This window comes from Nicotiana tomentosiformis, chromosome 11 (assembly GCF_000390325.3).
Source record: "Nicotiana tomentosiformis chromosome 11, ASM39032v3, whole genome shotgun sequence".
Lineage (NCBI taxonomy): Eukaryota > Viridiplantae > Streptophyta > Magnoliopsida > Solanales > Solanaceae > Nicotiana > Nicotiana tomentosiformis.
The window spans coordinates 104,412,378-104,438,512 of NC_090822.1; the positions used below are offsets into that span (position 1 = coordinate 104,412,378).

General features: G+C 38.6%; 1 long non-coding RNA gene and 1 pseudogene across 1 annotated transcript; both read right to left on the bottom strand.

Moving 5' to 3' along the window:
• Positions 1 to 218: 218 nt before the first annotated feature.
• Positions 219 to 1,624, bottom strand: LOC104118406 (uncharacterized). The gene is made up of 3 exons (XR_691255.4): positions 1,258 to 1,624; positions 1,012 to 1,170; positions 219 to 366 (listed from the first exon to the last, which is right to left on the bottom strand). It is a non-coding gene; the product is annotated as an uncharacterized lncRNA (long non-coding RNA).
• Positions 1,625 to 16,477: 14,853 nt separating this feature from the next.
• Positions 16,478 to 17,944, bottom strand: LOC104118410 (zeatin O-glucosyltransferase-like; annotated as a pseudogene).
• Between the last annotated feature and the right edge of the window lie 8,191 nt (positions 17,945 to 26,135).

The window sequence follows — 26,135 nt, forward strand, 5'->3', positions numbered from 1 at the left end:
TTTTTCCCAAAACTTTCAACATGTAAATGTTTCATATTAGATAGCATGAGGAAAGTATATCTCTATACCTATATGTCAATGTGTATATGAAGGCACGAATGACGTAATACTGTACAACATGAGGAAAATACATCTCTATGCCTGTATGTCAGGTGTGCATGTCAAATTCAATGCAACATAGTGATAAAACCATATACATACTCTCAGAGTATAACGAATTACTCTCAAGAACTTCACATCAAAAACTCTCTAGGATCAGTGACTTTGCCGGTTAATGCTGATGCTGCAGCTGTATATGGGGATGCAAGATATATCTGGCCTTCAGTGTGCCCCATTCTACCCGGGAATCGTGGTCGAGACACAGACCTGAAAAACAATAACTCATAGAGTCGGTGTAAAAACCTACATTGCAGCAAAATTGATCTTTTATTCCTACGATTCTATGATTGCTCTCACTTTAATCAGGATAGTGAAAAGATTTTTAGCATAAAGTGGCAAAAAGAGTCCGCGTTATGTCACCATTATAAAAAAAGGGTAGCCCGGTGCACTAAACTTCCGTTATGTGCGAGATTCAGCGAAGGGCCGGACCACAAGAGTATATTGTACGCAGCCTTACCCTGCATTTCTGCAAGAGGCTGTTTCCACAGCTCGAACCCGTGACCTCCTGGTCACATGACAGCAACTTTACCAGTTACGCCAAGGCTCCCCTTCTATGTCACCATTATAATTAGCTTAAAAACAAACGTTATCCCAGATACAGCAATCAGCTTGTAAGGTTCGGCTTCAGTTCACTAATATATTCCTGCTCTATAAAGAATACACTATGAGTATCCGCATTTCTACAAGACGAGCCAACAACGTCTACTTGTAATATCAGAGTCAAAAAAGCTTTACGGTGGTTGGCATATTAATCACTAATCAATTATTCATATATAACAATTAACAAACTTGACGTACTGTGGGAGCGTGTTAATGAAAAGTACAATTCACATGAGATAATAAAAAGCTTACCTTAGGTTCATTCAAGCGTGCGTAAGTGTCTTGAGGGCCGCCCAGACAAGCCGCACAACTAGGACTAGCAGGTGTTTCACAACCTGCTTCCTGAAAAATCTGGGAACATGTTTTACCGCCAGATCCTGGAACCGGGAGAGTATATATGTCCATCCACACCTAAAACATTTTCAAATATTTGCATCAGACATTTCGGTCTACATTGACATCGTAGCTGGCTAGTATTAATACATAAATATTACAAACCTTTTGAGTAGCAGGAACCAAGAATGTCGGAACTTTTATTTTCTTTCCCTGCACAAGCGACAGTAATTTGCTTAGTCTGAAAAGATCTAATTTAAACTGCTTGATTGGATTTCCTGATTAAGCTCATTTTTATTGCAGTTCACATTTAAAAGAAGGAAACCATAAAAAATGTAATGGAAGATTCATTCCATGGATTCTGAGTTTTATTCCATCGTAAAACATGACAAGAACTTAATCGCGCAATGTGAGAACTACACTTGTCTCCTAGCAAAATCAATGATCTGCTAAAAACAAAAAGCAAACATGCCGCATAGAAAAGATTAGCGGGAACAGTTAGAATCTTTGCTCAAGAATGTGAATGTCGCTAGATGTATTATATGTTCTCGCCATCTTTGAGAGAATAAGAATAGAATGGTTCAATTATCGGTGATAGAATAAAATTGCACGACAGGATAAGAAAGAAGTGATATTATTCCTAAACTTCATAGCCTCTGAAAGATAAGTACACACATCTCCATACCGATCCTTCAGATTCTACTAAGTTTTATCGTGACTCGTGAGACCTATGTAACCTAGTGCTCTGATATGACCAACCAAAGAGGGCCAAGACCCAAAACAATACCCCCAAGTAACCATTCTCCCTCATTTCCAATCGGCTCCTGCTACTCGGTTGCGAGCAACCCCTTCTTTATTTATTTATTTATTTATAATATCTTCTCTATTCTCGCTTATTTTTCCCTCGTTCCTGATCTATCTCAATCTCGTCTAATTGAAACCTTGTCCTTATGAATTGGCTAAGGAGATTCACACCGAAAGAGACACGATTGAGCACTCACCTTTGGACTGGGCTTCTGGTCCGTCGAAAGGCCAAGTCAAAGTTCGTTTTTCTTTATTTTTTTAATCTAGTTGTTTTTCATTAGCTGATTTTGAAAACCGTCTTCATCTTGCTCATTAAGCATGAACTCATTGTCCTTATCCTTTTGGCGTGAACTCATTTTTCACTAGCTGATTTTGTCCAACATTGAGTGGCCTGTTGGAGTTACGAAAAATAGTTAAGTTACTTAGAGGCGGATCCAAGATTTTAAAACTATGGTGCACCACTAGTTTTAACTAAAGTTGATACTTGTCATAATGTTTTACAACTAATCAATTTTTCACATTATCTAAAGAGATAAACTCCACACTTGATAAATCTAACTTTGTATTTTATATCATTAATATTATATAATTTTTTGAATAATACAACCGATTCGGTTCTTACTGTGTCAAAGCAAAGAGGAAATTAAGGTAGAATGTGATGGGTCCACCTCATTCAATAGCCAAAGTAATAAGATGTGCCTAAGGATTTTTTTTTGGTTTGGTAGCCAACTTTGTCGAATTTTTTTGGTTTGGTAGCCAACTTTGTTAAATTGTTAATATTGAAGAAAAAGAAGGAAAAAATGTGTGCAAATTATCAAATATAGTAGGCTTTAGAGAGTGAAGTTTCGGCTATAAAAGTAGAGTTCCAACTCTCATTTCTACACACCAACAAAGAGAGAAAGAAAGAGTGAGGTTTCACAGATAATGTATAAGAAAATAGTCTGTGAGAAAAATAGAGAGTAACGATATTGTAGTAAGGTGAGAATATTAAAAGAGGGTTATTTCTTTTGAGTGTTGTAATGATCTTTGGAGTATTTTACTCGGACCTACAAAGTGTAAAATTCCTTGTTATAGTGATATCAGTTGCTCGTCTCAGGGCCGTGGTTTTTCCCTTATTCAAAATGGTTTTTCACGTAAAAATCTTGGTGTCGTTGTCACTCTTTTGTTCTTGTTAATTACCGTATCTCAGTGCTATGTTATTATTCCGCTTTTATTACTGTGAATACTATTTCTGCAGGGGGTTTATTCCCAACAGAATGTTAGTGCCAAATTAATGATGTAAGAATTGAAACTTTTGCAAGTTTTAGTTCAAATAGAAACACAAAGATATCAAAAAGCCCTAGAGCATATGGCTAATTCTTTATATGTGAATTGCTTACCAGAAAAAAATTATAAAAATTTAATAATTTGATAGGAATAAAAAAAATATGAAGCAAACCTTATCATGTACTTCATAACTTAGATCTTTTAGTCACATAAATTATTTTTTGTAAAACAAAGTTAGTGTAGTTCAAAATAAAAACAAATATCAACTTAAAGTAATCAATAGTTAATATCAAAATTCTTAATCTGTTGTTTAGGATGAAGACTTAGTGAATTAATCGGATTGGATGAAGTCAAAGAGAAAAAGAGAAATGAAAAGAAAGGGCAAGAGAAATAGAGAAATGGAGCGAGAAGAAAATAAGAGGTCAAAATGAAATAGAATAAGTAGCTACAAGGTCCGGAACCTGGGGACCCGACACCTATTTTTGACCATGAGTTCATACTGTACTACACAACAAAATATGCAGAAAATTGTATAGAAATTCTAGCTTATAGCTCCAAACAGGATGGGTGCAAGTGCACCATAATTTTTGAGGTGGATCCGCCTCTATCTCTACATAGGTGAAGTTGAGTGGTTTTTTTGTTCAAAAAATAATTTTGAATGACCATCCATCATAATTTTTAAGGTGGATCGCCTCTATGTCTACATAGGTGAAGTTGAGTAATTTTTTCGTTTATTTTGAATGACCATCCATATGATTAATCCCACCCATATTCCATTTTTCATATTCGTCAATAAGCTTTTGACAGTGGGGACATGAAAAAATACTAATGTGTTTTTAACTTAAAGTAAGTTATCAATATAAATATATTTTAGTAAACCTTGAAGGTAAAGGTTTGTATACGGTCGAAATAGATTTCGGCCTTCGTACGATTGATCGAGTTCGAAACATGATGGATCGAAGTAAGACTTTAAGATGGGTTCCGAAGATGGAACAAATAAGCTTCGAACCCGAGGGACCGATCGATGTCGAGCTCGATATCATTATCAAGCTCGAATCTAAATCGAACTATGATGCAAAGTAAAATTATCGAGCTTATGATCCAGAGACCGACCAACATTGACCCCGAATCAATTCAAGGATCCGAGTCAGAATCGAGCTCGAGTCAAGATCGAGAGCTCGAGTCAAGACCGAAAACTTGAGTTAATATCGAGCTCATGGACAAGAGCCGTTGCAATCCCTCTAGAGGAGAGAATCTTGGCAGGAATTGTGAAAAAGCTCATTTATCATGGGTCTCCCACTATGTATTTTCAATTATATCTAAAGTAAGATCCCTCTACTATAAAGGGGATGATTATCATTTCTGTAAGGACCAAGTTTTTACTTACATTGTAATTCAAGCACCATATTGTTCCATATCCAAGAATTGTTCTTGTAAGTTTCATAAATTGATTCCACTTGTTTAGTCCTAAAATTCATCTTCTTTGCAACCTTATCTATTTAGCATACTTTGTAATCCATACTTGATATTTTTATTTATCCTTACGATTTGTATTAAGTTGCACTACATATCCTTAGAACTACGTGCAAATTCAACTCTATCCATTTTTTGGGTAAACTGTTTGGCGCCCACCGTGGGACTAAGGATAACATTGGTTATTTGATACGAATCTGCAAAAACACACCGTTGTGTTTTGCGCTTGTCTCCGAAAATATCTTGGATTTCGAATTAGCAACAACTAACTACCAATCAAATGGCCTCACCAATCGACAACGAAGCCGGTCTTCAAGATGAGAACAATAACTTGACAACCAGTACCGAAAGACCACTTGTCAACGCCATTGGAGCTCGAATCGGAGCGCCGATAGATATCAATTCGCATGTGGCCATTGAGGCAAACCTACATTCTGAACCCGCAAATACCATTCATGGTGGCACTCGGTCTGCAGCTCAAGATACTCATAACATCAAGGAAAACGGCGTTAGCTTGCGTATGATTTTCGAAATGTTGCAAGCTCAACAGGCAGCAATAGCTCAGTTGCAGAGCCAAACCCAGCTACAAAGCAGGCCGGAGCCCAATCCACCTCGAGAAATCACCCACAGAACGGAGCCAGCCATAGTAAAGTCAAATGAGCAAGAATCAGGGACTACTCCCGAAATTGCTAAATTGCTCGAGGAACTCACAAAGCGAGTCGAAGCCAAAGATAAAAAAGTAGAAACATATAACTCTAGGGTCGATCAGATCCGGGAGCTCCACCAATGATAAAAGGGTTGGATTCAAAAAAATTCGTGCAAAAACCTTTTCCCTCGAGCGCAGCACCAAAACCAACCCCCAAAAAATTTCGTATGCCCGAAATTCCCAAATATAACGGAACGACCGATCCCAACGAGCACGTCACTTCTTACACATGTGCCATCAAGGGCAATGATTTGGAAGATGATGAAATCGAATCTGTGTTGTTAAACAAATTCGGAGAGACCCTCTCGAAGGGAGCAATGATTTGGTATCACAACCTACCACTAAATTCCATCGACTCGTTCGCCATATTAGCAAATTCTTTTGTGAAAGCACATGCCGGCGCCATAAAAGTCGCAACAAGGAAATCGGACCTCTTCAAGGTAAGGCAAAGGGATAACGAAATGCTGAGGGAGTTCGTATCTCGTTTTCAAATGGAACGAATGGATCTGCCACCAATCGCAGACGATTGGGCTGTTCAGGATTTCACTCAAGATTTGAACGAACGGAGTTCGACGGCTTCACGATGGTTAAAGCATAACCTGACCGAATACCCAGCCATCACGTGGCCGACATTCACAATCGGTACCAATTAAAAATTAGGGTCGAAGATGATCAATTGAGGTTTGAACCCGCTGTTCGAAGGGATATTAATCGAGAACAAGGTCCGATCGGCGATCGATACCGACTGTTTAATGAAAACCGCAGAGTCAGTTAATCGATACATAACCCCGGGCAAAATAACAAAAGAAGTGATCGAGGTCAAGGGTCCCGGGGGCTGATGAACAGAAGTAGGTTCGATAGGACTGCCGGATCTAAGGAAGTGCCTCAGTTATCGGAATATAACTTCAGTATTGATGCATCCGTCATCGTGTCGGCTATCGGACGCATCAAAGACACTAAATGGCCTTGACCCATATAGACCGATCCTGCCCAGAGGAATCCCAATCAAATGTGTGAATATCATGGCACCCATGGCCATAGGACGGAGGATTGCAGGCAACTAAGAGAGGAAGTAGCCCGGTTATTTAACAAAGGGCACCTTCGAGAATTTTTAAGCGATAGGTCGAAGAACCATTTTAAAAACAGGGATTTCGGAAGGCAAAACGAACAAGAAGAACCACAACACGTCATTCACTAAGACATCGATTGTGAGAGAAAAGCGATCTCGAATTCAAGATTACACGCCCATAGGGACTTTGTCCTTCAATGATGAAGATGCAGAAGGAATCATATAACCTCATAACGATGCACTGGTAATATCCGTACTCATGAATAAAACTAAAGTTAAGCGTGTGTTGATTGATCCAGGTAGCTCGGCCAACATCATCAGATTGAAGGTCGTAGAACAACTCGGCCTACATGACCAGATCGTACCCGCAACCCTGGTTCTAAACGGATTCAATATGGCATGTGAAACCACCAAAGGCGAGATAATTCTACCAATAAATGTGGCCGGGACCATCCAGGAAATGAAGTTCCATGTGATCAAAGGCGACATGAGATACAACGCCCTTTTTGGTAGGCCAAGGATCCACAACATGAGAGTTGTACTTTCGACCCTACACCAGGTCCTTAAATTCCCAACATCGAGAGGAGTTAAAATTGTGTACGGAGAACAACCAGCCGCAAGAGAAATGTTCGCCATTGAGTAAGCGAAACCAATATCCTCGCCTTCGCCAGTAAAGGGATCGGGCTCAGAAGGGGAACGAGATACCAATTAGCAATCACAGACATCGGCTTTGACCCAACCAGATAACTAGAAGATCGAAGAAGATGATGATCAGAGGATCCCTCGATCTTTCGTGATTCCCGATGATTCCAACGCTACCAAATCAACGATTGAGGAATTGGAGCAAGTCACACTAATCGAGCACTGGCCCGAACGGAAGGTATATCTGGGAACGGGGTTGACCCCCGAACTCAGGAAGAAACTTATTCAATTTCTTATCGATAACATTGATTACTTTGCCTGGTCCCATTTAGATATAACAGGGATCCCACCGGACATAACGACGCATCGGCTAAGCTTGGACTCTAGGTTCAGACCGGTGAAGCAAAAGAGAAGACCCCAGTCCGAGGTAATACACGCATTATAAAGGACGAGGTAACCAAACTTCTCAGGATAGGGTCCATTCGGGAGGTAAAATATCCCGAATGGTTAGCCAATATAGTTATAGTGCCTAAAAAAGGGAACAAACTTAGAATGTGTGTGGATTATAACGATTTGGACAAAGCATGCCCCAAAGATTCCTTTCCGCTGTCCAACATCGATCGCATGATCGATGCCACGGCCGGCCACGAGTTCCTTACTTTTCTCGATGCCTATTTCAGGTATAATCAAATCCAGATAAACCCGGAAGACCAGGAAAAGACTTCATTTGTCACCAAATATGGAACATATTGTTATAACGTGATGCCCTTCGAGCTAAAAAATGCGGAAGCTACTTACCAACGCCTAGTAAATAAAATGTTCGAAGAAGAAATAGGTAAATCAATGGAAGTTTATATTGATGATATGCTAGTTAAGTCCTACGCGCAGAGGACCATTTGACCTATTTGCAGGAAACATTCGAGATCTTGAGGAAATACAATATGAAGCTCAACCCCGAAAAATATGCTTTCGGGGTCGGTTCGGGCAAGTTCCTCGGTTTCATGGTGTCAAATCGGGGAATCGAGATTAACCCCGATAAAATCAAGGCCATCGAAGACATCACCATCGTGGACAGCGTGAAATTCGTACAGAGGCTAACGGGACGGATTGCAGCCTTGGGCCGATTCATTTCGAGATCGTCAGATCGAAGTCACAAATTTTTCTCTCTACTCAAAAAGAAGAACGATTTCGCTTGTCCCCGGAATTCCAACAGGCATTAGAGGAATTAAAACGATATCTATCGAGCCCACCACTACTTCATACTCCAAAAATAGACGAAAAACTTTGGTTGTATCGGAAATCGCAGTAAGCGGTGTCCTAGTTCGAGAAGAGCAAGGTACGCAATTCCCCGTTTATTATATAAGTTGGACCTTAAGAGAAGCAGAAACTAGATATCCACACCTAGAAAAATTGGCACTTTCCCTGATAAGCGCCTCTAGAAAGTTAAGACCGTACTTTCAATGTCACCCCATATGCGTACTAACCACCTACCCGCTTCATAATATTTTGCACAAGCCCGAACTATCAGGTCGATTGGCCAAATGGGTCGTCGAACTCAGTGGGTACGATATCGAATATCAACCCCGTACGACCATCAAGTCTCAAATTTTAGCAGACTTCGTGGCCGATTTCGCGCCAACCCTCGTACCCGAAGTCGAAAAAGAACTCTTATTGAAATCGGGTACGTCATCGGGGGTATGGACCCTTTTTACGGACGGGGCTTCGAACGTGAAGGGGTCCGGGCTAGGCATAGTTTTAAAGCCACCCACGGGTAACACTATTAGGCAATCTATCAAAACTACCAGGTTGACTAATAACAAGGCCGAGTATGAGGCAATGATTGCAGGTCTCGAGCTAGCTAAAAGCTTGGGAGCAGAAGTCATTGAAGCCAAGTGTGACTCTTTGCTGGTGGTAAATCAAGTAAACAAAATCTTCGAAGTTCGAGAAGATAGAATGCAAAGGTATTTTGACAAACTACATGTCACTTTACACCATTTCAAACAATGGACTTTACAGCATGTTCCACGAGAGAAAAACAGTGAGGCTGATGTACTTGTGAATTTGGGATCATCGGTCGAGGAAGGTGAGATGAGCTCGGGGACTGTCGTTCAACTCTTGAGATCCGTGATCGAAGAAGGTCATGCCGAGATAAATTCTACGAGCTTAACCTGGGATTAGAGAAATAAGTATATTGAATACTTAAAGAATGGAAAGCTCTCATCAGACCCTAAAGATTCAAGGGTCCTACGAACCAAAGCTGCTTGATTCACGTTAGCTTCAGATGGAACGCTATACCGAAGGACATTCGATGGACCATTGGTAGTATGCTTAGGTCCAGGAGATACCGATTACATCCTAGGAGAGGTGCACGAGGGCACTTATGGGAATCACTCTGGTGCCGATTCATTAGTCCGAAAAATAATCAGGGCAGGGTATTATTGGATCGATATGGGCAAATATGCAAAGGAGTTTGTTCGAAAATATGACAAATGTCAAAGGTTCATGAAATGGGGAATAAATATCGTCGGCCCTCTGCCATCGACCTAAGGTAAAGCTAAATTTATTTTATTTTATGACTGACTATTTCTCTAAATGGGTTGAAGCACAGACGTTCGAGAAAGTATGAGAGAAAGAGGTTATAGACTTTATCTGGAATCATATCGTATGTCGATTCGGGATACCTGCCGAAATAGTGTGCGACAATGGGAAACAATTTGTCGGCGGCAAAGTGACGAAATTCTTCGAAGACCACAAAATAAAAAGGATACTATCAACACCGTATCACCCAAGTGGGAACGGACAGGCTGAATCAACGAACAAAACCATCATTCAAAACCTAAAGAAGACACTGAATCACGCTAAAGGAAAATGGAGAGAAATCCTACACGAAGTCCTTTGGGCATATCGAACGACATCAAAATCTAGTACGGGGGCAACCCCGTTCTCTTTAGTATATGGCTCTGAAGCCTTGATACCAGTCGAAGTCGGCGAACCCAGTGCCAGATTTTGATATACAATAGAAGAATCAAATAACGAGGCTATGAACACTAGCCTCGAATTATCGGACAAAAAACGAGAAGCTGCTCTCGTCCAATTGGCCTCCCAAAAGCAACGAATAGAAAGTTATTATAATCAAAGAACCAAGCTCCGCCATTTTAAACCCGGGGACTTAGTGCTAAGGAAAGTCACCCTCAATACCCGAAATCCAAACGAAGGAAAACTAGGACCGAACTGAAAAGGACCATATCAGGTTCTCGAAAACGTCGGAAAGGGATCATACAAGCTCGGTATTATAAACGGCAAACAACTATCAAGCAATTGGAATGTGTCTTATCTAAAACGATACTACTGCTAAGGTACGACCCTTCCATATTCGTTTACATTTCGAAATTAATCCCTGTAGAAGTCCGATCAGGAGCTAAGATGAATCCTTCAATACGAAGCCTTAGGTCTGAAAGCACCCGTTGCACTCTTTTTCCCTTAGACCGATTTTATCCCAAATGGGTTTTTCGGCAAGGTTTTTAATGAGGCAACCAATGATCGTGTTGTACTTGGAAACAATTCGACAGTATCCGAGGCCTCTTTACAATCAACCTCAGATACTGGGGGGTATTAGCCCTTAAATATATCAAGTTCTGATGCAAGAAAGTTATTTCGCAACAACGGGATTCCAATAGGAAAAGTTGTAAGAGCCAAATGGTCAAAACGAACCATGCTCATGTAGTTGGCCCGAGCCCTGACGCAAAACATGAATGCATGTATGATGACTTGCAAAGAAAGTTCTCATCTTTACCGGGATCTTATATCCAAGAAAAATTCCTCTATTTTGAGATTTATTATGCAAACAGAATTAAGATAAATCTCCGATTTCGAGTAAGCACTCACTCGACTCTCACGCCTACGGGCTATATTATTTCGAGTTCGAATCATTCACTCGACTATCAAGCCTACGGGCTACATTACTTCGAGTTCGAAATATTCACTCGACTATCAAGCCTACGGGCTACTTTTATTTCGAGTTCGAGAAAGTACTCACTCGACCATTGCGTCTACGGGCTATATTTCTTCGAGCTTCAATCATTGACTTAACTAATAAGCCTAAGGGCTACATCACTTCAAGTTTGAGTAAACCTATGTTCAGACAATCACTCAACTCGACCATTAAGCATAAGAGCTACCTTATTTCAAGATTGAGTAAGCGCTCGCTCGGTTATAGAGGCTACGAAGTCCAAATTTGATTAAGTTGCTTCAATCCTTGTGAAAATATTCATAAGGCGTGAATAAAGTCTTCACAAGACAGGAAACAAAACAGAAGCAAGTCGGCAAAAAAAGGGATATTTTTATATACAAAATTGTTTACATGATTGATTACAACGTAAAAATTAAGGACTAAGCTTCCTGGTCATCCCCAGGAGCGGCCTCTTCTCTATTGGGCTCCCCCCCGTTCTCGGATCCGCTCTTACTCCCATCGTCATCATCATTGTCATCATCATCGTCATCGGAAACCAAGGCTTCAGCATAGGCTTCAAGTTCTTTGGCCCTTTTTATCTCTTCAGCGAGGTAAAAACCTCGAGCATGGATCTCCTCGAGGGTCTCCCTCCGAGATCGGCACTTAGCAAGTTCAGCGACCCAATGTGCTCGAGTATCGGCGGTCTCGGCTGCCTCTCTTGCTTGGACCTGGGCAGCTTCAGCATCAGCCCGATAGACGGCCATGAGTGCATCCGTATCAGCCTTTGCCTTTTCGGCGTCAGATTCGGCCTTGGCAAGTACAGAGGCCAACCGAGCCTCGAGCTCCTCTATTCTTCTTGCTTGGACCGAGCTTTTCTCCTTCATTGTTTGAAGTTGGTTTTCGGCCGATGACAATTGGGCTCGAGCAGTTTCTTTCTCTGCAGCAAAGCAGACTATTCCTTCTTTCCACTTCAAAGACTTTGCTCTTATCACATCGACTTCTTCACGGAGTTTTCCAATCATCTCGATTTTCTGCTGCAGCTGTGAGACCGAAAGATTAGCCATCGTTCCGGTATCAAGTCCATAGGCTTTTAAAAGCATTATTACCTGCTCGGATAGATCGATCTGATCTTGGTGAGCCCTGGCCAACTCATCTTGGAGGTCTTTTATTTCCTCTCCCCTTTGGCCCAAAAGGAGTTTTAAGGAGTTCCTCTCCTCTGTAACCCATTGAAGCACTGCCTCGTATCGACGCAGCTCGGTTCGGGATCGAGAACATAATTCTCGATGAACTGCCGTGGCCTGCAAAGAAAGAAGAAACGAAGTCAGAAAAGAAAAGCAAACTTAAAGGTAACGCCATATTATTTTAAGGCCTACCTGATTCAAAGCCTACTGCACTCAGTGAAAAAGATCTGATGCGTCACTTGTACCGGCAGTGTCTTCAACGCCGATAAACAGGTCACGAAAAGGATCCTCTCCATCATGAGGCCTATCTAATTCGAGGGCCCCCAAAGCTTGGGCTTCCCGAATCGCCCCCGCGGAAAAGAGGGAAGGTGGGCGAGCCTTCGATTGCTACTGCCCCAAATGAGTCATCTGGGGCATTCTCTTCGGTTCGAAAAGATTCGGGAAGAGCCCCTTCAGACATATCCCCCATCTGTCAGCTTCGATGGGAAACATCTTCGATCTCCAGCAACTCGGGGACTCTACTCGAATCTCTCTCCGATATATCCTCAGTTCGAGGCGGAGCCTTATGAACCACCATCGATCCAGCTGCCTGTGGAACGTCGGTAGTCTTCTTTGTTCGGGCCGCCAGCGCAGATCCATCATTCTCTTCTTCTTCTTTTTCTTCATCCCTCAGACGAAGAACTGATTCTACGATCAAAGGAATGGAATTTTTGTTCGGCTTACGAGCCGTCCTCTTCTTTGGTTTTTGATCCTCGACGACGGGGGCTCTTTTCCTCTTATTATCTTTCACCGGCTTTGGGACAGAGGCCGAAACCTCTTCCTCGACGGATGAGGGCCTCAAAACTGCATCTTTGCCCACACCTACATACGAAAAATTTTATTGAAGTGTGTGAAAAGCATCTTATTCAAAAGATACGAGAAAGGTGCTTACCGTGGTTTTTTGGCCTCCCATCGGCCCTTCGACAAGTCGTGCCATGAGCGCTCGGAATATGAGGAGGTCGAAACCAGATCACGTACCCAGTTCTTGAGATCAGGCACTGCGCCAGGCGTCCAGGGAATCGCTGCATCACAAAAAGGGAATATTGGTGAGAAAAGAAATGAAAGAACAAAATAATAGGAGATAACAGTAGAATTACACTTACGCTTCATGTTCCACTCCTTGGGAAAAGGCATCTTTTCGGTTGGGATCAGGTCTGAAGTCCTTACTCGAACGAACCTGCCCATCCAGCCCTGATCCTTATCCTCGTCTATACTCGAGAACAGAGCCTTGGTAGCTCGACGTTGGAGTTTTATTAACCCTCCTCGAAAAAGGCGAGGACGGTATAATCGAATGAGATGATCGAGGGTGAAAGGCATCCCCTCGATTTTACTCACAAAATATCGGATCAAAATAATGATCCGCCAAAAGGAAGGATGTATCTGGCCTAGGGCTATTAGGTACTTACGACAAAAATCTATGATAACAGGATCGAGGGGACCTAACGTTAAAGGGTAAGTATACATGCTTAAAAACCCTCTCACGTGAGTAGTAATATCCTCTTCAGGAGACGACACTACCACTTCTTTGTTCTCCCAGTTACAATCTTTTTTTATCCGTTCGATGTGCTCCCGGGTTATCGAATAGATATATCTCTATACGGGCTCACATCGACCAGGAACCGGCGAACCTTTATCGAGTTTGAAATCAGAGGTAAGAACACACGCCCCCAGAACGCACTCCTCAAGACGAGGATCCACCGATGTTTTGTCGGCGGCGGATTGGGAAGAAGAAGCTTTTTCTTTTTTGGGGGACGGTTTTTGATGTCTTCACCATTTTGGATTTAAAGAAGGTGACAAAGATTTGGTAATTTGGAAGAAGAATTTTGCAAAGAGGAATCACAGATTTGCGAGATTAACTCAGAGGATACAAAAAAGAACTTGGGAAATTTGGAGGATTGAAGATGTAAAAGTGATTATTTATAGGTTAAAGCAATGGCAGTTCAGTATCAGCGGTGGCCGCCCACCGTCTGACATGCATTAAATACCTTGAAAGACAAAATCGACGGGACAGCTATCACGTGCGTCATGGTCGAGCCCAATGTAAACGTCAGCTTATAAACCGATCGAGCCGTTGAGAAATCATATCGTTTCTCACCACATTCTTCCTGAGAAACGAGGGGACTATCTGTATGTGGTCGAAATAGATTTCGGCCTTCGTACGATTGATCGAGTTCGAAACATGATGGATCGAAGTAAAACTTTGAGATGGGTTCCGAAGATGGAACAAACAAGCTTCGAGCCCGAGGTACCGATTGATGTCGAGCTCGATATCATTATCAAGCTCGAATCTAAATCGAACTATGATGCAAAGTAAAGTTATCGAGCTTATGATCCAGAGACCGACCAACATTGACCCCGAATCAATTCAAGGATCCGACTCAGAATCGAGCTCGAGTCAAGATCGAAAACTTGAGTCAATATCGAGCTCATGGACAAGAGCCGTTGCAATCCCACTAGAGGAGAGAATCTTGGCAGGAATTATGGAAAAGCCGATTTATCATGGGTCTCCCACTATGTATTTTCAATTATATCTAAAGTAAGATCCCTCTACTATAAAAGGGATGGTTATCATTTCTGTAAGGACCAAGTTTTTACTTACATTGTAATTCAAGTACCATATTGTTCCATATCCAAGAACTGTTCTTGTAAGCTTCATAAATTGATTCCACTTGTTTAGTCCTAAAATTCATCTTCTTTGCAACCTTATCTATTTAGCATACTTTGTAATTCATACTTGATATTTCTATTTATCCTTACGATTTGTATTAAGTTGCACCACATATCCTTAAAACTACGTACAAATTCAACTCTATCTGTTTTTCGGGTAAACAAGGTTATTATCTATAGTTTACCTTACCTGATAACAAAAAAGGTTATTATAGAGAGTACTACTGCCATAAAACTACTACGTGACAATGTATTAGCACTTGCTCATTGTTCGAACTAATTAGGATAAGGCTCTCTGGTTGTTGCTACTTAGTTTGTTCCTGTTTATTTTAAATTCTAAATAAATTTCGAGTTAGCTAAGGAGTAGTTTAGTCAAGTTGTTAGTCCTCCTCCATTAGAGGAGTTAGTTTAGGGAAGCGTTTAATCCTTTCAATATTTAATGGCAGTTATGGATTCAATAAAAGTAATTTAGTTCTTGTGCCTTTATTTTTTTTCTTATATGGTATCAGGAGCTTAAACAAACTCTAATGAGTAAAGATGTTCTTTTTCCCACCCACCCTCCACAAATGCCCAACACTGTCAGTGTTATTAAATGCTGATAACACTATGAGGCCACAGTAGTCCAGTTTAATCCAGTTTCTCAGCTACCAATCAAACTGTCTAGAAGTCACAATTTCGCAAATTGAAAAGCACAATTTTCCATGCTCATGCATGCCCATGATCTGTATGGTCACTTAGATGATCTACTCCTGCTCTATCCCTCACTATCACAACTGGCACTCTCTCTACCGTCAATATACATACACAGATACACTTTTTGGTTCCGGCAAGATCAACTTATTTAAAACGCCCTAATGGCATCTGTTGATCCAACAATTACCTCTACTGTTGCAGATGTAGATACAACAGTAAGTGCCTGGGATGCGTCGTGTACTGCCTATACAAATAAGGTTCAAACCAGAATATTCAGCCTTCGTGATCGACCTGCACGACTCACTAAAGAATCCCAATACTTGCAAAGCATTCAATCTTTGCTGATGAACTCTCTACTGTTGGTGCCCCAATCACAAACTCTAAGCTCATTATTAAGATACCGCCGAACATATGACATTTTCCGACATTTTTGGAATACCTCGCGACGGTTTTATTCCAATATTGGTGAATTAAAGCTCTCTCTCTTCAATTATTCCTCAGATGGGAGGGAGCTTGTTTGAGGTATTGAGCCCAATCAATCCCGTCTAATCCAATTAAAAATCTCACCCTTTTTATGAAGGGGGACTAGTGGTGGAGTTTCATTGTCATAGCAATGGGGAAATCCTTTTTTCTTTTTTCGTTCCCTTTGGTGGGAGAAAGACGTGAGTTGGGTAATGCAATTACTGGACTTCCTTGTTAAAAAAATGACTATCAAATGGCAATAATAAACAAAGGTGAAATACAAGGAATAAACAACATATTAAGTACAAAGTACGAAGTAGCACAATCGTGGCTTCACACGGAGTACTTTCGTCAGCAACGAAGGACGATACATACAAATTATGTGTTGCAAAAAAACAAATCATACATTATTGGTCATAAAGATAAACTAGGATCTAGTAATGTATGAAAGAATCCATCTCCCTCTTAGAATCGCCACCATCAGTGACTGATTGTCTAACTTTTTTACCCAGTTCTCTCGCCCTCATCCTCATCTCATTCCCATTGGGCGAAGCCATAAGTTTTCTTATAGCAGCTTCAATAGTTGTCGATGTAATTAACTCATCACGTCGTTCCCAGTCCTTGAGAGCAATACCAATATTCAGCACCTTTGTCACAAGTACTGCATTCCTTGGCTGGTCAAAAAGCATAGGCCATGTAGCAAATGGAACTCCCATAGTAATACTCTCAATGCAAGAATTCCACCCGCAATGACTTATGAAACCTCCTGTTGATGAGTACCTTAAGATTTCCAATTGGGGTGCCCAATCTTTCACTATGACTCCTCTTCCTTCTACTCTCTCTTGGTAATCGTTGGGAATTTGGACTTGTTCACCTTTTGGTAACAAAGCATCTCTCACTACCCAAATAAACTTTTGTTAACTCTTTTCCAGCCCTATTGCGAGCTCTTTGATTTGCTCAGTAGATAAGGAACCTGTTGTTCCAAATGAAACTAATAATACCAAGTTTGCTTCTTGTTTGCCCAGCCATTTCAAGCATTTGTGACGCGGATTGTTTGAGGGTTTGCTCTCAGGTACTGTTGCTGGGTTGAAGGAACCAATAGCCCATTGCTTGCCTCTTCTTAGTAACCTATGGAACTTTGCAAGCACTTCGAGGTAAGGACCCTCTACTACCTTGCGCGTATCGTATAGATTTCCTGAGCAGAAACTACTATGCTTATTATATTGCCTCCCAACGAAATCCAAGAACTCAGGTGTGAAACTATTTTGAAGGGATGGAAGGCCATGGAAAAATTCAGCTCCAGAAGGAAGTAAAAGTCTCTCAATAAATTTACCAAGAAACGCTGGGAGATGGAGACATTTTGTGTTGTTTGCCAATACATGGAGCTTGTGGCAAAAGCAGAGACAGCATGAAAACAATAGGCCTCGATCGGCATTTGGTATTGAAACTATGTCTTGAACAACCCAAGCCATCAGAGAGTCGTAAATGACCACCACTCAATGGGTTTTACTCGATGATAGCTCGAGTAAAAATTCGCTTACAGGCTCACGCAACTCAAGAGATGCATCAAGTACCGATACTATGACTTTTGACGAGGCTTCAGAAGAATTATGATCTGAACATGGAGGTATTGCATAATAAGAAGATGGTGTTGGGAATTCTTGGAAATGGATGTTAGGAGTGGTTAGAGGATCCCAGCCGTGGACACGATCTTTGGCCTGGCTAATGTTAGTACTAAACCCGAGATAATAGATTGGTATATTGTATGATAAAACGAGGCGCGAGAGATGGAGTTGATTGAGGTGTCCTTGTGCTGGAAAGGGAACCATGACCACAACAACTTCACTTTGTTTGATGTCATTTTGGCTATGGTTTTCAGATGAAGTAACAATGCGAGCCATTGCATAAAATGCTCTTGTTGATGTTCTTCTTTCAGAAACTATGTATCTCGACAAATATATAAATAAACCTTTAAATGAATAAAGAGAGAAAAAAAGGGTCGACTAACGATCTTACACAGCAAAAACACTCCTCCCGTTACCAAGATAGAGTGTTTGCTAAATGATTTATCTTAGTCAGTTAGCTATTTTAAAATTTGTAATTTCTTTTAATATCGTAATATAAGAGATGTCCCTTACCGTTATTGGGACTCCAATAAGCGATACAACTATGTGGAGTAAGAAATGGTCAGTTCACCCGCAAGACTACAAGAAACTTGCAAATCAAGCTGATATCATTACGAATTAAACCTGAAACTTGTAATTAGTTTATGTCAATCTTACTATTTCAGCTTGTTTGGATGGTTGTTACGTATCGTATCGTACTGTATTGTATTGTAAATAAATACAATGCTTGGATAGATTGCGGCGTTTGTCATCGTTTTATGATATCACACACCAGCAATATGAAGAATAAACTTGCAATATTATAAAAAAAAATTATGACACATGGTAAAATTACTATATAAAAAAGTAGGGTAAATGATAAAATAAAATTATTTAATAATAATGAAGGGTGAGATTGAGATAAAAAGACAAGGTAACGACGCGACCACACCAAATCGGTCGTTACATAAAGTGACACATTTCGTCGTTATGTAACGACAAATTTAACAATACGATACAATAAAATTTAAGTAACAATCAAAACAAACATTATTTAAAGTAACAATACGATACAATACAATGGATAACAACCATTCAAACAAACTGGATAACGTCTTTCGTTTTCGTCATGGAAAACTTCTTGATATAAAATTATTAAGCACATAATGTTGTTAGTGGCCAATGAAGATAATGAGAAATAATATCAGAATCTACAGGAAGATTTTTTGAAGAATGTATCTACGCTTCAAAAGTGCAGGATTAGTTTGCCATAGTGGATTTGGAAATTTTCAAGATCAATTCGATGCACGTAGAGGGTAATTGAAAATTTTAAATCGATATTTGCTCATGCTATAAATTTTAGCCGCCTACCTTTACGAATATCCACTGGTGCGTTTACAACTTCAAGTTTGAAAATGTCGTTCATTTTTATCAGGGTCAATTATTGAATGTTAAAGCTTAAGAACTTCTCATATTGAGCTTTGCCTTTAAGATTTGTTAAACAAATATTTATGTGTTTGTTTCATAAAAAAAATTCTCATTGAGGTTTGTGCTGAATACGTTTCTCTTTATTTCTTCTTAAAGCCATTTAGATTAGATACATTTACTGTTTAGCTAATATTTCTTTTTTTTCTTTTTTTAAGTTAGTCGTAATCATTATTTTGTCTCGGGAAGTAAGTTGTAACAATCCTACTTTGTATGTGTTTTCTTCTGTGCTTGTCATGTTTCTTTATTGAGGTGCCTATTTGGGGCATTTGCTTATATATCCACTTTTGACTAAACTCTTAGATGCAGCATGTCGCCGTTGAATTTATATCCGCATTGTAAAAAAATTTATAAAATTTATCCACCGAAATCTATAGTTATATCTTTTCAATTCAACTTCAGAAATCAAATCTTAAATCGTTCTATCTTTCAAATGCAACTTCAGAAAATTCAAGTCTTAAGTAGTTCAATCTCTTTAATACAACTTCAGATTTCGAATCTCCAAGTTCTTAATCATAACTTGTTCTTCGAATTTCAACAATCCAACACACAATTCAATGCTCAGATCTACTCCAAATAAACTCAAATTTAAAATATAATTTTAAAATATCATAAAGATCAAACTCCAATCATCAAATTGTCAAAAGCATAATAAAAAATTAATAAACCCATTTTACAACGAAGAAGAAGAAGAAACTTTAAGCATAACATACAATGGTGTGTTACAATTAAGAAGAAACCAAAAGGCTTCTGAATACATGAGACATGAATATAGAGAAGAAGAAAGCAACAACAAAGCTCTTGGACACACGTGACATGAATACAAAGAAGAAGAAAGCAACAACGAAAAAGAAGAGAAAAGTGTATGCATCTGAAGTTGCCCAAATATTGGGTATATATCAAATTTTTTTTTTTAAAGTAGGTACGGGTCAAATGGAGTGACCAAATAGGGTGCTCGGTGAAATTTTTACTTATTTATTGCCGGAAATCTTACATAAATGTCCCAAATAAGTTCTAATTTACCAACCTCTAGCCATTAATCATAGACTTACCAAAACTAGCCAAACACATATAAAAATTGAAAACCCAAATAAATAAGGTACTTTCTTTTTTAAGAATTACACGAAAAGATCTCCTTCCATACTTTTAAGCGTGATCAACAATATTAGATGCAAAACGGAAAGGAAATTCATGGATGAGGTAGCAAACAAGGTGATAAATACAAAAAAATATATACAAAATTTCAAAAATCTAAGCAAAAAAGGATCATTTTCAATGGGTATGGTTGAAATTCATTGAAAACATATAGACGAGTCAATATACAAAATTTGAGGAAGATTGGAGGTGATTTGGACTGGTTTGATATCAAAATTCGTAGTTAAAATCGAGTTAAAAAAATATTTATACGACACATGTATCAAACATATATCACGTATGTATCACAGATACAAATATACATGGATATACACGTGATATGGATTTGATACAAATATGATACACATGCGATACCCAAATGGTACACATATAATTTTTTTTCATGTTCATCTTCTACAATTCAAACCACCTCAAAACTCTGCCAAATCATCCCAAAACTGAGATTCAAACTCCTTAAGATGTACCCATTCTATTCTAATAACACCCACTCAAAAGAAAGCAGAAATTTGACCCTTTTTTGCTACAAATAACTAATTGGCTAATATTGATAACATTTGGCTAATATTAGTATATTTTATGAATTGGCTACTTTTTGTAATAAACTACTTATAAATGGACAAATTTGGTAGTTTTCCTTTTAGTGCCCCTCGTTAAAAAGCATTTTCAAATGGCCTGTGAGGTTAGTTGGGCTGGTCCGTAAGGCCGAATAATTGATATGTTACATAACACTGCACTCTGATATTTGAGGTGTTAAGTTTCCACAATGGCACGAAATAAATCAACGTCCCAGCAAAGGTTGCAACCAAGCAAAATTGTTTATATTATGCCTCCATTTAGCTGAAAAAAAACTTAAGACTGCCTACAAAGGTTGAAATCGCAAGCTGGATCATCACTTGCAAAATCTCATCAAAATTTCAATCTTGAAATCGCAATTGAACTCGAATTAATTTTTTTTAATTAGTTTTTAAATGTGGTTGGGATTCGTCGGAAAAAAACTTGACAAAGTTATATACAATATTTGAGGGTGAAAATTGCAAAACTTTGTGCTCTGACATATGAAAATTGTTACCATTCCCACAAAAAATTTAAGAAGATCGGAGGTAATTTAGATTTGTTTGGAGTTAAAATTCGTCATTGTGATAGTGTATATCACGGATATATATTATGTATATCATGTATATTACATAAATTTTTCATGGATACAAATAGGGATACATGATATACATGATAACATGAGACACATGGAAATACATGGAAGATATACAAAAATATAGAGAGGATGTATTCTGTTAGGCTAAAACGGTCCAAAGATACTCTTAACATGGTGTGATATTGTCCATTTTGGGCCAAGCCTGCACGGTTTTTCGGGTGAAATTAAAAAATAGCCAGATTTACAAGTGGTAATTGAAAAATAGCCACAGTTTCAAAAGTAATTGAATTTTAGCCACTTTTCATATAAAGATAAAACTCAACAAAAACACTGTTCAAAATCCGAAAAATATTCCAGCATAATATACTGGATTTCCAGCATAATATAGCGGACTTCCAGCATAATATACTAGACTTTCAGCATAATATACTGGAGTTCCACCATAATATACTGGTCCAACATAATATGCTGGAAGTTAATCTCCAGTATATTATGCTGGAATTTTCCGTTTGTTAGAGTTCCAACATAATATGCTGGAAGTTCATACACAGGTGTATCAATCTCCAGTATATTATGCTGGAACTTTCCGTGTTGCAGCAAAATAGTAGCTATTTTTCTATGACTTTGCAAACGCTGCCTATTTTTTAATTACCAGTCCGAAAACTGGCTAGCCCATGTTATTTTCACCGATTTTTTCCAAAAAACCTTACACCATTGAAAGTATCCAACTCCTTATAAGTAGTTTAACCTAAATGGCGGTCCACCCAACTGTATTTAATTAGTGTATGATTTTATATATACTGAATATGACAAGTAAGCAGTAAATATGCCGGCTATTTGTATATAGATCCTTCAAAATAAGAGTTGGACTGGGATGGATCGATCCTCTTTGACTGCTCAAACCCTATTGTTGATATATCTAAACTGCAGAATACCTGCAAGATCGAAATGATTCTCTTACAATAAAATAATGATTCAACATAAATGCGTTCTAAATAAAGTGATTATGCGATTTGACATGAGCAAAAATCAATACATTCAAAAGATATTTTTATGATCATTATATTTTCTTCTAATTGTAATTGGGCATAGGATATTTTCTCTGTTTCATTCGCGACTTTTTGACAAAGGAGTAAACGATCTAAACACTAAAATTCAAACGAGATCCTAACGTACCAATTAATTATAAAAAGAACATCGGAATGATAGAAACAATTCCATCGCAAAAGAGCAAAATCGTTAAGTATTTTAAGCTGGACTACATCAAAAGGTTCAAAAACATTATACATGACGACCATTAACCAACAAAAAGTACTCTACATTTCTTATATTTCGTACATGCCTCCCATGACTGTGTTTTAGAATCAACAATGCTTAAAAAATGTGCTAAGATTTTATTTCATCCTATGAATGAGAGGGTGATTTGGCGATATGATAAACAAATGTGCTTGATTGATCAACATTAGGATTGTGTTCTTACCATATGTACCAATTCTCCAAATGATATTATGTTGATCTTGATGTGAAATTTACGATATAACAATAGTAATAGGAATTTAACTAATAATTAAAGATTTCTAATGGGTAAAAGCTATTGCAGAAAGCTTAAAGTTAATCATTCAGTGAAATGAAACTCTTGAGGGTCATAATTGCTTATATTTCTAAAATTTCAAATCAGAGATTGATCTTCATTTCATTGAAGAAGTTTCCCTTTGTGGAAATTCCCAAGATAAGCTTATCAGAATATCAGGAACTCTGCAAGCGGGCACTAGAAATATCGGTGGGCAGATAGCAGAGAAAAACGTAGTTTAATAGACTATAATAATAAAATAAAGTATATATTAGTCACTATATATATTAAACTACTGGATTTAGTTGTATAAGGAGATATATTGTGTGAGCACGTAATGTTTGTTCCATGCCTAAAATACTCCTAAAAATACTCTAAAATAGTTTTAATTGCCTTTATGAAATTTTAAGAATTTTTCTCTATTTTATTTTATTTTGTTTGGCATTGGTTTGCATTTTTAGTATATTTAGTAGCATTTCAAATCATGAATGTGACAAAAAATATCTTATCTTTTGCCCTTTCATCTCTAAAATATGAAAATCAAAAAATACTTTTAATTACTCCTATTTTCTGTATTTTTAGGTTTATTAATTAATACACAATTTTAATTAGTTTGGTAGGTCAAATCTGCAAAATAGTCTCAATTAGATTTCACTTGGCTAATTTTGAAAATCAAATAAAAATAAGAAGGTCTGTTTGCTTCATGCCCCAAATTGGGCCAGCTCCAGAGGCCCAAATTCCCTCGAAATCCGTCCAGTCCAACCCTGCTACCCGGTCCAACAAGCTTCCCCCACCAGGCCTTTCAAACGACATAGTTTCACACATGAACTACGTCGTTTCCTCTTCCCCCATTCACTTAAACAACCAAACCCCCTTGTTTTGTCTCATAATCCAAACACTCCCACTATGCCAAAACTTAGCCGCCCCCAATTCTCTCATTCTCTCAAATCAGCCACCTTACTCCGCCGTCTTCCGCCGCCCGAAAATCGCCACGATGGACCACCACTAACCAACCCCAAAACATCAACAAATACTCCTCACCACCTCCTCACCCCTAATCCAGTATCATCCCCCCTTCCCTCCCCAAAAAAAACCTCTCAATCTTGCTGATTAGAAGATCTAGGAATAGAAATCCCATTTTTTTTGGCCCCTTTGCTAAATCACCATCAATCCTGCCTCTTTATTACCCAAATTTTACATCAATTGATACGTCTTGGAAAGACCTTTCATTTGAGGAAGTTTGTTTACCATTTTTCGGCGGCCAGAACATCGTTGACCTCCATTGACCGGTCAAACTTCCCTGAACTCCATCTTTTCTTCTTTAATTCGGCTTGTAATGAGTATTATTACATATAGCACTGGCTCGCATAAAAATTTGTCGGCTAGTGCTCATGTGACAATCCCTTTTTCTCGCCGGAGTTCTATTGATCGTCGCCATAATTCATTACAATCACCGGAGTTTTTAGTTTTCAATTTTGAATTTGGACATCTAATTTGTTTGGCCGCTTGGGATTTGTTTGGAATTAGACCTGGTCTTGGCAGACTCGCTAGATTAGGGGGTGAGTTGAGAAAAAATTGGTGGGCTAGACCTTGATTTTGTGCCTCTTGGCCTCCGGGCGAGGCCTAATACTAAAAGAAAATGTTAAAAAACAGGGGCTGGAAGGGTAGTTTAGGGTTTTAACTTAGGGAATAATTTTAATAACTACCCAGGAGCTTCTAGAAGAGGGTAAAAGGACTTATTAGCAAAGAAAAAGTAAAAAATGGGTCAGATGTGAGGGATTTAATGAGTAAAAACAGGAAAGAAGAGGGATCTAAAAGAAAAGGAAAAATCTGAAAGAAGCCTAGAAGGCTTCTATAAAACAGTACCTCTCTCATATGTATTAGGTCATTGAGAAAACTCCACACTCACTCTCACATTTTAGAAACAGCCTGAAATTTGAAATACAGATCTGAAAAAACCAAAATTCCCGAAAATAAAACAAATAAAAAAAAAATATATTCTGAAGTTGTTTCTAATTTCATTTGACTGCAGTATATTTTCTAGATCTTGGAAAGCTGTTTGAGTAGAAGAAGCTGTTGTTTTCTGCTGTTATTCAGTCTGCTGTTAGTTGAGCTTCACTCTCTTTTTCTTTGGCATTTATTTGGCAGTTCTAAAGTGACTACTGCGCAATCAAGTACTTGTTTATGAACCTGAGTACTGTTTTTGGCAGAAATGACTTACTTACTTTGTTTTCTCCATGAAATCTAGACGTGCTACTATTTTATATGTTGAATCCATCTCCTATTCTTCTTTTATTGAGTTTTTTGAAGTCTGTTTACTTGCTACGAAGGTGTGACTTATGATTTCGAGTAGTAAAATTGTTATTTCAATAAATTATCCTGCTGCATAATTGTGATATAGACTCGTGTGTTTGGATGTGTTAAAATGTGAGTATTGTTTGTCTACTTGAAATAGGATTTGAAGTTTGAAATTTCCAGGTCGATTTGAGATTAGGAAAGTATTAGCCTCAAGTCATGAGTTCAATCAATTTTGAATAGATCTGGAGTACTAAACAAGCATGAAGTGGTTATTTGTATAACAATTAATCCTAGTTGACTAGCCTAGATTTTGAGATTTTTCTGTAAATTGACAAGTTGTATGATAATTTATTTGGATTTGGGCCTGTAATAGTGATTGTTTCCAGTAATGTTAAATTTATCAAAATCAATTTGATAGCAATTTATGGCTATGCCTGAAATGTTTTAAAATCAATTTGGGACAGCCTTCATTTATGTTAACTGTACGAATGCCTCTGAATATATAAATTGTGCGATTGCCGTAATTTGGAATTCAGATAATCATGTATTGATACTTATGTTATTATTGCCATTTCTGTGATGAAGTATGAAAGATATCTGGAAAAATCAGTTGCAAAGCCATTGGTCCTTTGTACTCCAGAATTCTTGGGCCTGAATAATTGGCCCATGCGAGGTTACACCATCAGCTTGAAGTCTTGAGGACTTTGGACCTCAATACAAGTTTGGTCACAATTCCAGGCCCAGTTAGAGGTTTGTAACCTCACGTGCAAAAGGGGGTCTTCCTTTTCGGACAGGCTTTGAAGCGCTGAGCTTCACCTTAAGCCCAATTT